The 15,000-nt window shown below is 42.4% G+C and overlaps 1 pseudogene; it reads right to left on the bottom strand.

Annotated features, from left to right (window-relative positions):
- LOC124022134 overlaps positions 1–15,000 on the bottom strand; it is an 87,556-nt pseudogene that overhangs the window by 22,934 nt on the left and 49,622 nt on the right.

The following is a 15,000-nucleotide window of genomic DNA, read 5'->3' as shown; positions in this document are numbered from 1 at the left end:
TTTATATCCCACAGCGCTGCAGGTATAAAAGGAAGGAGAGGAGATGTGTTCTCAGATAGCTACCTGTTACCTGTACCTGACAACAGTCACCTGGACAGCACACCTGTACCTGACAACAGTCACCTGGACAGCACACCTGTACCTGACAACAGTCACCTGGACAGCACACCTGTACCTGACAACAGTCACCTGGACAGCACACCTGTACCTGACAACAGTCACCTGGACAGCACACCTGTACCTGACAACAGTCACCTGGACAGCACACCTGTTCCTGACAACAGTCACCTGGACAGCACACCTGTACCTGACAACAGTCACCTGGACAGCACACCTGTACCTGACAACAGTCACCTGGACAGCACACCTGTACCTGACAACAGTCACCTGGACAGCACACCTGTACCTGACAACAGTCACCTGGACAGCACACCTGTACCTGACAACAGTCACCTGGACAGCACACCTGTACCTGACAACAGTCACCTGGACAGCACACCTGTTCCTGACAACAGTCACCTGGACAGCACACCTGTACCTGACAACAGTCACCTGGACAGCACACCTGTACCTGACAACAGTCACCTGGACAGCACACCTGTACCTGACAACAGTCACCTGGACAGCACACCTGTTCCTGACAACAGTCACCTGGACAGCACACCTGTTCCTGACAACAGTCACCTGGACAGCACACCTGTACCTGACAACAGTCACCTGGACAGCACACCTGTACCTGACAACAGTCACCTGGACAGCACACCTGTACCTGACAACAGTCACCTGGACAGCACACCTGTACCTGACAACAGTCACCTGGACAGCACACCTGTACCTGACAACAGTCACCTGGACAGCACACCTGTACCTGACAACAGTCACCTGGACAGCACAACTGTAACCTGACAACAGTCACCTGGACAGCACACCTGTACCTGACAACAGTCACCTGGACAGCACACCTGTACCTGACAACAGTCACCTGGACAGCACACCTGTACCTGACAACAGTCACCTGGACAGCACACCTGTACCTGACAACAGTCACCTGGACAGCACACCTGTACCTGACAACAGTCACCTGGACAGCACACCTGTACCTGACAACAGTCACCTGGACAGCACACCTGTTCCTGACAACAGTCACCTGGACAGCACACCTGTTCCTGACAACAGTCACCTGGACAGCACACCTGTACCTGACAACAGTCACCTGGACAGCACACCTGTTCCTGACAACAGTCACCTGGACAGCACACCTGTACCTGACAACAGTCACCTGGACAGCACACCTGTACCTGACAACAGTCACCTGGACAGCACACCTGTACCTGACAACAGTCACCTGGACAGCACACCTGTTCCTGACAACAGTCACCTGGACAGCACACCTGTTCCTGACAACAGTCACCTGGACAGCACACCTGTACCTGACAACAGTCACCTGGACAGCACACCTGTTCCTGACAACAGTCACCTGGACAGCACACCTGTACCTGACAACAGTCACCTGGACAGCACACCTGTACCTGACAACAGTCACCTGGACAGCACACCTGTACCTGACAACAGTCACCTGGACAGCACACCTGTACCTGACAACAGTCACCTGGACAGCACACCTGTACCTGACAACAGTCACCTGGACAGCACACCTGTACCTGACAACAGTCACCTGGACAGCACACCTGTACCTGACAACAGTCACCTGGAGTCAGACAGCACACCTGTACCTGACAACAGTCACCTGGACAGCACACCTGTTCCTGACAACAGTCACCTGGACAGCACACCTGTTCCTGACAACAGTCACCTGGACAGCACACCTGTACCTGACAACAGTCACCTGGACAGCACACCTGTACCTGACAACAGTCACCTGGACAGCACACCTGTACCTGACAACAGTCACCTGGACAGCACACCTGTACCTGACAACAGTCACCTGGACAGCACACCTGTACCTGACAACAGTCACCTGGACAGCACACCTGTTCCTGACACTACCACTATATACAACACCTGTCTAACACCACCACTATATACAACACCTGTCTAACACCACCACTATATACAACACCTGTCTAACACTACCACTATACACAACACCTGTCTAACACCACCACTATATACAACACCTGTCTAACACTACCACTATATACAACACACCTGTCTAACACTACCACTATATACAACACACCTGTCTAACACTACCACTATATACAACACCTGTCTAACACTACCACTATATACAACACCTGTCTAACACTACCACTATATACAACACCTGTCTAACACCACCACTATATACAACACCTGTCTCACACCACCCCACCCCACCTGTCTCACACCACCCCACCCCACCTGTCTCACACCACCCCATCCCACCTGTCTCACACCACCCCACCTGTCTCACACCACCCCACCTGTCTCACAACACCCCACCTGTCTCACAACACCCCACCTGTCTCACAACACCCCACCTGTCTCACAACACCCCACCTGTCTTGAAAACACATATCTGAGTCGTTGTTTCTTCAGAAAATCAACAGCTATTTCTGTATATTCATTAAAGTTAACTGGTTAACTCATTGATCTGTTTTGTAGCCTACCCCTCAGGGGGAGTGTGTTCTTAAAAACTTAGACCACAACCCTACCTAGCCAACCAGTAACCTGATCCTGAATATAGCCAACCAGTAACCTGATCCTGAATATAGCCAACCAGTAACCTGAATATAGTCAACCAGTAACCTGATCCTGAATATAGTCAACCAGTAACCTGAATATAGTCAACCAGTAACCTGAATATAGTCAACCAGTAACCTGAATATAGCCAACCAGTATCCTGAATATAGTCAACCAGTAACCTGATCCTGAATATAGCCAACCAGTAACCTGATCCTGAATATAGCCAACCAGTAACCTGATCCTGAATATAGCCAACCAGTAACCTGAATATAGTCAACCAGTAACCTGAATATAGCCAACCAGTATCCTGAATATAGCCAACCAGTATCCTGAATATAGCCAACCAGTAACCTGATCCTGAATATAGCCAACCAGTAACCTGAATATAGCCAACCAGTAACCTGAATATAGCCAACCAGTATCCTGAATATAGCCAACCAGTAACCTGATCCTGAATATAGCCAACCAGTAACCTGATCCTGAATATAGCCAACCAGTAACCTGAATATAGCCAACCAGTAACCTGATCCTGAATATAGCCAACCAGTAACCTGATCCTGAATATAGCCAACCAGTAACCTGATCCTGAATATAGCCAACCAGTAACCTGAATATAGTCAACCAGTATCCTGAATATAGCCAACCAGTATCCTGAATATAGCCAACCAGTAACCTGATCCTGAATATAGCCAACCAGTAACCTGAATATAGCCAACCAGTATCCTGAATATAGCCAACCAGTATCCTGAATATAGCCAACCAGTATCCTGAATATAGCCAACCAGTAACCTGAATATAGTCAACCAGTATCCTGAATATAGCCAACCAGTATCCTGAATATAGCCAACCAGTAACCTGATCCTGAATATAGCCAACCAGTAACCTGAATATAGCCAACCAGTATCCTGAATATAGCCAACCAGTATCCTGAATATAGTCAACCAGTATCCTGAATATAGCCAACCAGTAACCTGATCCTGAATATAGCCAACCAGTAACCTGAATATAGCCAACCAGTATCCTGAATATAGCCAACCAGTATCCTGAATATAGCCAACCAGTAACCTGATCCTGAATATAGCCAACCAGTAACCTGAATATAGTCAACCAGTAACCTGAATATAGCCAACCAGTAACCTGATCCTGAATATAGCCAACCAGTAACCTGATCCTGAATATAGTCAACCAGTAACCTGAATATAGCCAACCAGTAACCTGATCCTGAATATAGCCAACCAGTAACCTGAATATAGCCAACCAGTATCCTGAATATAGCCAACCAGTAACCTGATCCTGAATATAGCCAACCAGTAACCTGAATATAGTCAACCAGTAACCTGATCCTGAATATAGCCAACCATTAACCTGAATATAGTCAACCAGTAACCTGAATATAGCCAACCAGTAACCTGAATATAGCCAACCAGTAACCTGAATATAGTCAACCAGTAACCTGAATATAGCCAACCAGTAACCTGAATATAGTCAACCAGTAACCTGAATATAGTCAGCCAGTATCCTGAATATAGCCAACCAGTAACCTGAATATAGTCAACCAGTAACCTGAATATAGTCAGCCAGTAGTTGAGGATATTGATCCTGATTCTGAATATAGTCAGCCAGTAGTTGAGGATATTGATCCTGATCCTGAATATAGTCAGCCAGTAGTTGAGGATATTGATCCTGAATATAGTCAGCCAGTAGTTGAGGATATTGATCCTGAATATAGTCAGCCAGTAGTTGAGGATATTGATCCTGAATATAGTCAGCCAGTAGTTGAGGATATTGATCCTGAATATAGTCAGCCAGTAGTTGAGGATATTGATCCTGAATATAGTCAGCCAGTAGTTGAGGATATTGATCCTGAATATAGTCAACCAGTAGTTGAGGATATTGATTCTGAATATAGTCAGCCAGTAGTTGAGGATATTGATCCTGAATATAGTCAGCCAGTAGTTGAGGATATTGATCCTGATCCTGAATATAGTCAGCCAGTAGTTGAGGATATTGATCCTGAATATAGTCAGCCAGTAGTTGAGGATATTGATCCTGATCCTGAATATAGTCAGCCAGTAGTTGAGGATATTGATCCTGATCCTGAATATAGTCAACCAGTAGTTGAGGATATTGATCCTGAATATAGTCAGCCAGTAGTTGAGGATATTGATCCTGAATATAGTCAGCCAGTAGTTGAGGATATTGATCCTGAATATAGTCAGCCAGTAGTTGAGGATATTGATTCTGAATATAGTCAGCCAGTAGTTGAGGATATTGATCCTGATTCTGAATATAGTCAGCCAGTAGTTGAGGATATTGATCCTGAATATAGTCAGCCAGTAGTTGAGGATATTGATCCTGAATATAGTCAGCCAGTAGTTGAGGATATTGATCCTGATCCTGAATATAGTCAGCCAGTAGTTGAGGATATTGATCCTGAATATAGTCAGCCAGTAGTTGAGGATATTGAACAGTTACCTGATCCTGAATATAGTCAACCAGTAGTTGAGGATATTGATCCTGAATATAGTCAACCAGTAGTTGAGGATATTGATCCTGAATATAGTCAGCCAGTAGTTGAGGATATTGATCCTGAATATAGTCAGCCAGTAGTTGAGGATATTGATCCTGAATATAGTCAACCAGTAGTTGAGGATATTGATCCTGATTCTGAATATAGTCAGCCAGTAGTTGAGGATATTGATCCTGATTCTGAATATAGTCAGCCAGTAGTTGAGGATATTGATCCTGATTCTGAATATAGTCAGCCAGTAGTTGAGGATATTGATCCTGATCCTGAATATAGTCAGCCAGTAGTTGAGGATATTGATCCTGAATATAGTCAACCAGTAGTTGAGGATATTGATCCTGAATATAGTCAGCCAGTAGTTGAGGATATTGATCCTGATTCTGAATATAGTCAGCCAGTAGTTGAGGATATTGATCCTGATTCTGAATATAGTCAGCCAGTAGTTGAGAATATTGATCCTGATCCTGAATATAGTCAGCCAGTAGTTGAGGATATTGATCCTGAATATAGTCAGCCAGTAGTTGAGGATATTGATCCTGATTCTGAATATAGTCAGCCAGTAGTTGAGGATATTGATCCTGATTCTGAATATAGTCAGCCAGTAGTTGAGGATATTGATCCTGAATATAGTCAGCCAGTAGTTGAGGATATTGATCCTGATTCTGAATATAGTCAGCCAGTAGTTGAGGATATTGATCCTGAATATAGTCAACCAGTAGTTGAGGATATTGATCCTGAATATAGTCAGCCAGTAGTTGAGGATATTGATCCTGAATATAGTCAACCAGTAGTTGAGGATATTGATCCTGAATATAGTCAGCCAGTAGTTGAGGATATTGATCCTGAATATAGTCAACCAGTAGTTGAGGATATTGATCCTGAATATAGTCAGCCAGTAGTTGAGGATATTGATCCTGAATATAGTCAGCCAGTAGTTGAGGATATTGATCCTGATTCTGAATATAGTCAGCCAGTAGTTGAGGATATTGATCCTGATTCTGAATATAGTCAGCCAGTAGTTGAGGATATTGATCCTGAATATAGTCAGCCAGTAGTTGAGGATATTGATCCTGATTCTGAATATAGTCAGCCAGTAGTTGAGGATATTGATCCTGAATATAGTCAGCCAGTAGTTGAGGATATTGATTCTGAATATAGTCAGCCAGTAGTTGAGGATATTGATCCTGAATATAGTCAGCCAGTAGTTGAGGATATTGATCCTGATCCTGAATATAGTCAGCCAGTAGTTGAGGATATTGATCCTGAATATAGTCAGCCAGTAGTTGAGGATATTGATCCTGAATATAGTCAGCCAGTAGTTGAGGATATTGAACAGTTACCTGATCCTGAATATAGTCAGCCAGTAGTTGAGGATATTGATCCTGAATATAGTCAGCCAGTAGTTGAGGATATTGATCCTGAATATAGTCAGCCAGTAGTTGAGGATATTGATCCTGATCCTGAATATAGTCAGCCAGTAGTTGAGGATATTGATCCTGATCCTGAATATAGTCAGCCAGTAGTTGAGGATATTGATTCTGAATATAGTCAGCCAGTAGTTGAGGATATTGATCCTGAATATAGTCAGCCAGTAGTTGAGGATATTGATCCTGAATATAGTCAGCCAGTAGTTGAGGATATTGAACAGTTACCTGATCCTGAATATAGTCAGCCAGTAGTTGAGGATATTGATCCTGAATATAGTCAGCCAGTAGTTGAGGATATTGATCCTGAATATAGTCAGCCAGTAGTTGAGGATATTGATCCTGATCCTGAATATAGTCAGCCAGTAGTTGAGGATATTGATCCTGAATATAGTCAACCAGTAGTTGAGGATATTGAGTTCCTGATCCTGAATATAGTCAGCCAGTAGTTGAGATATTGATATTGAGTCAGCCAGTAGTTGAGGATATTGATCCTGAATATAGTCAGCCAGTAGTTGAGGATATTGATCCTGATCCTGAATATAGTCAGCCAGTAGTTGAGGATGATCCTGAATATAGTCCAGTAGTTGAGGATATTGATCCTGAATATAGTCAGCCAGTAGTTGAGGATATTGATCCTGAATATAGTCAGCCAGTAGTTGAGGATATTGATCCTGATCCTGAATATAGTCAGCCAGTAGTTGAGGATATTGATCCTGAATATAGTCAGCCAGTAGTTGAGGATATTGATCCTGATTCTGAATATAGTCAGCCAGTAGTTGAGGATATTGATCCTGAATATAGTCAGCCAGTAGTTGAGGATATTGAGTCCTGAATATAGTCAGCCAGTAGTTGAGGATATTGATCCTGAATATAGTCAGCCAGTAGTTGAGGATATTGATCCTGAATATAGTCAGCCAGTAGTTGAGGATATTGATCCTGAATATAGTCAGCCAGTAGTTGAGGATATTGATCCTGAATATAGTCAGCCAGTAGTTGAGGATATTGATCCTGATCCTGAATATAGTCAGCCAGTAGTTGAGGATATTGATCCTGAATATAGTCAGCCAGTAGTTGAGGATATTGATCCTGAATATAGTCAGCCAGTAGTTGAGGATATTGAGTTACCTGATCCTGAATATAGTCAGCCAGTAGTTGAGGATATTGATCCTGATCCTGAATATAGTCAGCCAGTAGTTGAGGATATTGATCCTGAATATAGTCAGCCAGTAGTTGAGGATATTGATCCTGATCCTGAATATAGTCAGCCAGTAGTTGAGGATATTGATCCTGATGATCCTGAATATAGTCAGCCAGTAGTTGAGGATATTGAGTTCCTGATCCTGAATATAGTCAGCCAGTAGTTGAGGATATTGATCCTGAATATAGTCAGCCAGTAGTTGAGGATATTGATCCTGAATATAGTCAGCCAGTAGTTGAGGATATTGATCCTGATCCTGAATATAGTCAGCCAGTAGTTGAGGATATTGATCCTGATCCTGAATATAGTCAGCCAGTAGTTGAGGATATTGATCCTGAATATAGTCAGCCAGTAGTTGAGGATATTGATCTGATTCTGAATATAGTCAGCCAGTAGTTGAGGATATTGATCCCTGAATATAGTCAGCCAGTAGTTGAGATATTGATCCTGAATATAGTCAGCCAGTAGTTGAGGATATTGATCCTGATCCTGAATATAGTCAGCCAGTAGTTGAGGATATTGATCCTGAATATAGTCAGCCAGTAGTTGAGGATATTGATCCTGAATATAGTCAGCCAGTAGTTGAGGATATTGATCCTGAATATATTGATCCTGAATATAGTCAGCCAGTAGTTGAGGATATTGATCCTGAATATAGTCAGCCAGTAGTTGAGGATATTGATCCTGATCCTGAATATAGTCAGCCAGTAGTTGAGGATATTGATCCTGAATATAGTCAGCCAGTAGTTGAGGATATTGATCCTGAATATAGTCAGCCAGTAGTTGAGGATATTGAGTCTGAATATAGTCAGTCAGTAGTTGAGGATATTGATCCTGAATATAGTCAGCCAGTAGTTGAGGATGATCCTGATCCTGAATATAGTCAGCCAGTAGTTGAGGATATTGATCCTGAATATAGTCAGCCAGTAGTTGAGGATATATTGATCCTGAATATAGTCAGCCAGTAGTTGAGGATATTGATCCTGAATATAGTCAGCCAGTAGTTGAGGATATTGATCCTGAATATAGTCAGCCAGTAGTTGAGGATATTGATCCTGAATATAGTCAGCCAGTAGTTGAGGATATTGATCCTGATCCTGAATATAGTCAGCCAGTAGTTGAGGATATTGATCCTGAATATAGTCAGCCAGTAGTTGAGGATATATTGATCCTGAATATAGTCAGCCAGTAGTTGAGGATATTGATATTGAATATAGTCCAGTAGTTGAGGATATTGATCCTGAATATAGTCAGCCAGTAGTTGAGGATATTGATCCTGAATATAGTCAGCCAGTAGTTGAGGATATTGATCCTGAATATAGTCAGCCAGTAGTTGAGGATATTGATCCTGAATATAGTCAGCCAGTAGTTGAGGATATTGATCCTGAATATAGTCAGCCAGTAGTTGAGGATATTGATCCTGATTCTGAATATAGTCAGCCAGTAGTTGAGATATTGATATTGATCCTGAATATAGTCAGCCAGTAGTTGAGGATATATTGATCCTGAATATAGTCAGCCAGTAGTTGAGGATATTGATCCTGATCCTGAATATAGTCAGCCAGTAGTTGAGGATATTGATCCTGATCCTGAATATAGTCAGCCAGTAGTTGAGGATATTATCCTGATCCTGAATATAGTCAGCCAGTAGTTGAGGATATTATCCTGATCCTGAATATAGTCAGCCAGTAGTTGAGGATATTGATCCTGATCCTGAATATAGTCAGCCAGTAGTTGAGGATATTGATCCTGAATATAGTCAGCCAGTAGTTGAGGATATTGATCCTGAATATAGTCAGCCAGTAGTTGAGGATATTGATCCCTGAATATAGTCAGCCAGTAGTTGAGGATATTGATCCTGAATATAGTCAGCCAGTAGTTGATATTGATATTGATCCTGAATATAGTCAGCCAGTAGTTGAGGATATTGATCCTGATCCTGAATATAGTCAGCCAGTAGTTGAGGATATTGATCCTGAATATAGTCAGCCAGTAGTTGAGGATATTGATCCTGAATATAGTCAGCCAGTAGTTGAGGATATTGATCCTGAATATAGTCAGCCAGTAGTTGAGGATATTGATCCCTGAATATAGTCAGCCAGTAGTTGAGGATATTGATCCTGATCCTGAATATAGTCAGCCAGTAGTTGAGGATATTGATCCTGCCAATATATTGTCCTGAATATAGCCAGTAGTTGAGGATATTGATCCTGATCCTGAATATAGTCAGCCAGTAGTTGAGGATCCTGAATATATCAGCCAGTAGTTGATTGATCCTGAATATAGTCAGCCAGTAGTTGAGGATGATCCTGAATATATCAGCCAGTAGTTGAGGATATTGATCCTGAATATAGTCAGCCAGTAGTTGAGGATATTGATCCTGAATATAGTCAGCCAGTAGTTGAGGATATTGATCCTGAATATAGTCAGCCAGTAGTTGAGGATATTGATCCTGAATATAGTCAGCCAGTAGTTGAGGATATTGATCCTGATCCTGAATATAGTCAGCCAGTAGTTGAGGATATTGATCCTGATCCTGAATATAGTCAGCCAGTAGTTGAGGATATTGATCCTGAATATAGTCAGCCAGTAGTTGAGGATATTGATCCTGAATATAGTCAGCCAGTAGTTGAGGATATTGATCCTGAATATAGTCAGCCAGTAGTTGAGGATATTATTGATCCTGAATATAGTCAGCCAGTAGTTGAGGATATTGATCCTGATCCTGAATATAGTCAGCCAGTAGTTGAGGATATTGATCCTGAATATATCCTGATCCTGAATATAGTCAGCCAGTAGTTGAGGATATTGATCCTGATCCTGAATATAGTCAGCCAGTAGTTGAGGATATTGATCCTGAATATAGTCAGCCAGTAGTTGAGGATATTGATCCTGAATATAGTCAGCCAGTAGTTGAGGATATTGATCCTGAATATAGTCAGCCAGTAGTTGAGGATATTGATCCTGAATATAGTCAGCCAGTAGTTGAGGATATTGATCCTGATCCTGAATATAGTCAGCCAGTAGTTGAGGATATTGATCCTGATCCTGAATATAGTCAGCCAGTAGTTGAGGATATTGATCCTGAATATAGTCAGCCAGTAGTTGAGGATATTGATCCTGAATATATCCAGTAGTTGAGGATATTGATCCTGAATATAGTCAGCCAGTAGTTGAGGATATGATGATCCTGAATATAGTCAGCCAGTAGTTGAGGATATTGATCCTGAATATAGTCAGCCAGTAGTTGAGGATATTGATCCCTGAATATAGTCAGCCAGTAGTTGAGGATATTGATCCTGATCCTGAATATAGTCAGCCAGTAGTTGAGGATATTGATCCTGAATATAGTCAGCCAGTAGTTGAGGATATTGATCCTGAATATAGTCAGCCAGTAGTTGAGGATATTGATCCTGAATATAGTCAGCCAGTAGTTGAGGATATTGATCCTGAATATAGTCAGCCAGTAGTTGAGGATATTGATCCTGATCCTGAATATAGTCAGTAGTTGAGGATATTGATCCTGAATATAGTCAGCCAGTAGTTGAGGATATTGATCCTGAATATAGTCAGCCAGTAGTTGAGGATATTGATCCTGATCCTGAATATAGTCAGCCAGTAGTTGAGGATATTGATCCTGATCCTGAATATAGTCAGCCAGTAGTTGAGGATATTGATCCTGAATATAGTCAGCCAGTAGTTGAGGATATTGATCCTGAATATAGTCAGCCAGTAGTTGAGGATATTGATCCTGAATATAGTCAGCCAGTAGTTGAGGATATTGATCCTGAATATAGTCAGCCAGTAGTTGAGGATATTGATCCTGAATATAGTCAGCCAGTAGTTGAGGATATTGATCCTGATCCTGAATATAGTCATTGATCCAGTAGTTGAGGATATTGATCCTGATCCTGAATATAGTCAGCCAGTAGTTGAGGATATTATCCTGATCCTGAATATAGTCAGCCAGTAGTTGAGGATATTAGATCCTGAATATAGTCAGCCAGTAGTTGAGGATATTGATCCTGATCCTGAATATAGTCAGCCAGTAGTTGAGGATATTGATCCTGAATATAGTCAGCCAGTAGTTGAGGATATTGATCCTGATCCTGAATATAGTCAGCCAGTAGTTGAGGATATTGATCCTGATTCTGAATATAGTCAGCCAGTAGTTGAGGATATTGATCCTGATCCTGAATATAGTCAGCCAGTAGTTGAGGATATTGATCCTGAATATAGTCAGCCAGTAGTTGAGGATATTGATCCTGATCCTGAATATAGTCAGCCAGTAGTTGAGGATATTGATCCTGAATATAGTCAGCCAGTAGTTGAGGATATTGATCCTGAATATAGTCAGCCAGTAGTTGAGGATATTGATCCTGAATTACCTGATCCTGAATATAGTCAGCCAGTAGTTGAGGATATTGATCCTGAATATAGTCAGCCAGTAGTTGAGGATATTGATCCTGAATATAGTCAGCCAGTAGTTGAGGATATTGATCCTGAATATAGTCAGCCAGTAGTTGAGGATATTGATCCTGAATATAGTCAGCCAGTAGTTGAGGATATTGATCCTGAATATAGTCAGCCAGTAGTTGAGGATATTGATCCTGATCCTGAATATAGTCAGCCAGTAGTTGAGGATATTGATCCTGAATATAGTCAGCCAGTAGTTGAGGATATTGATCCTGAATATAGTCAGCCAGTAGTTGAGGATATTGATACCTGATCCTGAATATAGTCAGCCAGTAGTTGAGGATATTGACCTGATCCTGAATATAGTCAGCCAGTAGTTGAGGATATTGATCCTGAGGATATTGATCCTGAATATAGTCAGCCAGTAGTTGAGGATGAATATAGTCAGCCAGTAGTTGAGGATATTGATCCTGAATATAGTCAGCCAGTAGTTGAGTAGTTCAGCCAGTAGTTGAGGATATTGATCCTGAATATAGTCAGCCAGTAGTTGAGGATATTGAACAGTTACCTGATCCTGAATATAGTCAGCCAGTAGTTGAGGATATTGAACAGTTACCTGATCCTGAATATAGTCAGCCAGTAGTTGAGGATATTGAACAGGGCTCCCAACAATCCACCTGTTTCAGATGGACATATAGAAAGATATCAATCAACATTAACATGTACGTCATTTAGCAGACACTCTTATCCATAGAGGCGTAGGCCCAATCCCAAATGGACCCCTAAGCCCTGTGCACTTGGTGGAGATCTGAGAGGATTTGATTGGTAGAAGCAATATGGTTAAACAATTCACCTAGCCTATCAGAAGGCAAGATGGAGTCATAAGGGTCTAGGGGTCCATGTGGAACTGGGCCCCCACTAGTGCATAGGGGTGTAGGGTCTAGGGGTCCATGTGGAACTGGGCCTCCACTAGTGCATAGGGGTGTAGGGTCTAGGGGTCCATGTGGAACTGGGCCCCCACTAGTGCATAGGGGTGTAGGGTCTAGGGGTCCATGTGGAACTGGGCCTCCACTAGTGCATAGGGGTGTAGGGTCTAGGGGTCCATGTGGAACTGGGCCTCCACTAGTGCATAGGGGTGTAGGGTCTAGGGGTCCATGTGGAACTGGGCCTCCACTAGTGTATAGGGGTGTAGGGTCTAGGGGTCCATGTGGAACTGGGCCTCCACTAGTGCATAGGGGTGTAGGGTCTAGGGGTCCATGTGGAACTGGGCCTCCACTAGTGCATAGGGGTGTAGGGTCTAGGGGTCCATTTGGAACTGGGCCTCACAGTCAAGTGCATTCAACTCAGGTAGTTAAGACAACTACATATATGAGTAACTCAGGTAGCTAAGACAACCACATATATGAGTAACTCAGGTAGCTAAGACAACCACATATATGAGTAACTCAGGTAGCTAAGACAACCACATATATGAGTAACTCAGGTAGCTAAGACAACCACATATATGAGTAACTCAGGTAGCTAAGACAACCACATATATGAGTAACTCAGGTAGCTAAGACAACCACATATATGAGTAACTCAGGTAGCTAAGACAACCACATATATGAGTAACTCAGGTAGCTAAGACAACCACATATATGAGTAACTCAGGTAGAGACAACCACATATATGAGTAACTCAGGTAGCTAAGACAACCACATATAACTGTAGCTATAACTCAGGTAGCTAAGACAACCACATATATGAGTAACTCAGGTAGCTAAGACAACCACATATATGAGTAACTCAGGTAGCTAAGACAACATACATGAGTAACATACATGAGTAACTCAGGTAGCTAAGACAACCACATATATGAGTAAGTAAGGTAGCTATGACAACCACCTATATGAGTAACTCAGGTAGCTATGACAACCACCTATATGAGTAAGGTAGCTATGACAACCACCTATATGAGTAAGGTAGCTATGACAACCACCTATATGAGTAAGGTAGCTATGACAACCACCTATATGAGTAAGGTAGCTATGACAACCACCTATATGAGTAACAAGCCTCTGCCTTTTTCATTTGTGTGAAGGTCAGACCAACTCTACTGTAGAGGGAGGACCAACGCGGGTCCTGTGAAACAACTAGACAAGCAGTGGGCTCTTACCTGCAGCTCCCATTACAATGAACAAGGGAATCTCATAGAGGTTGTAGGCCACACTCTGTAGACAGAGAGATAACACAGGGTTTTAGACACTCTAGACAGAGAGATAACACAGGGTTTAGGACAGACACTCTGTAGACAGAGAGGGAGACAACACAGGGTTTAGGACTAGACACAAGGGTTTAACAGACAGGGAGACAACACAGGGTTTAGGACTAGACACACTAGACAGAGAGATAACACAGGGTTTAGGACTAGACACAGACAGGAGACAACACAGGGTTTAGGACTAGACAGAGAGATAACACAGGGTTTAGGACTAGACAATAGGAGACAACACAGGGTTTAGGACTAGACACAATAACAGACAGGGAGACAACACAGGGTTTAGGACTAGACACAATAACAGACAGACACTAACAGACAGAGAGACACACAGGGTTTAGGACTCACTCTCGAGAGCGTCCGAAGTTGATAAGACCAGGGCTGGAGAGATCTCCAGGTTTATTATTGTAGATAGACAGGAAGAAATTCAGGGTGAATGTTGAGATCATGGACGCAAAGAACTGGAGAGGAATATAGGGAGGGA

The sequence above is a fragment of the Oncorhynchus gorbuscha genome, unplaced genomic scaffold (assembly GCF_021184085.1).
Source record: "Oncorhynchus gorbuscha isolate QuinsamMale2020 ecotype Even-year unplaced genomic scaffold, OgorEven_v1.0 Un_scaffold_1304, whole genome shotgun sequence".
NCBI lineage: Eukaryota > Metazoa > Chordata > Actinopteri > Salmoniformes > Salmonidae > Oncorhynchus > Oncorhynchus gorbuscha.
The sequence above is the reverse complement of the archived record's forward strand: the minus strand, read 5'-3'. Positions and strand labels throughout refer to the sequence as shown.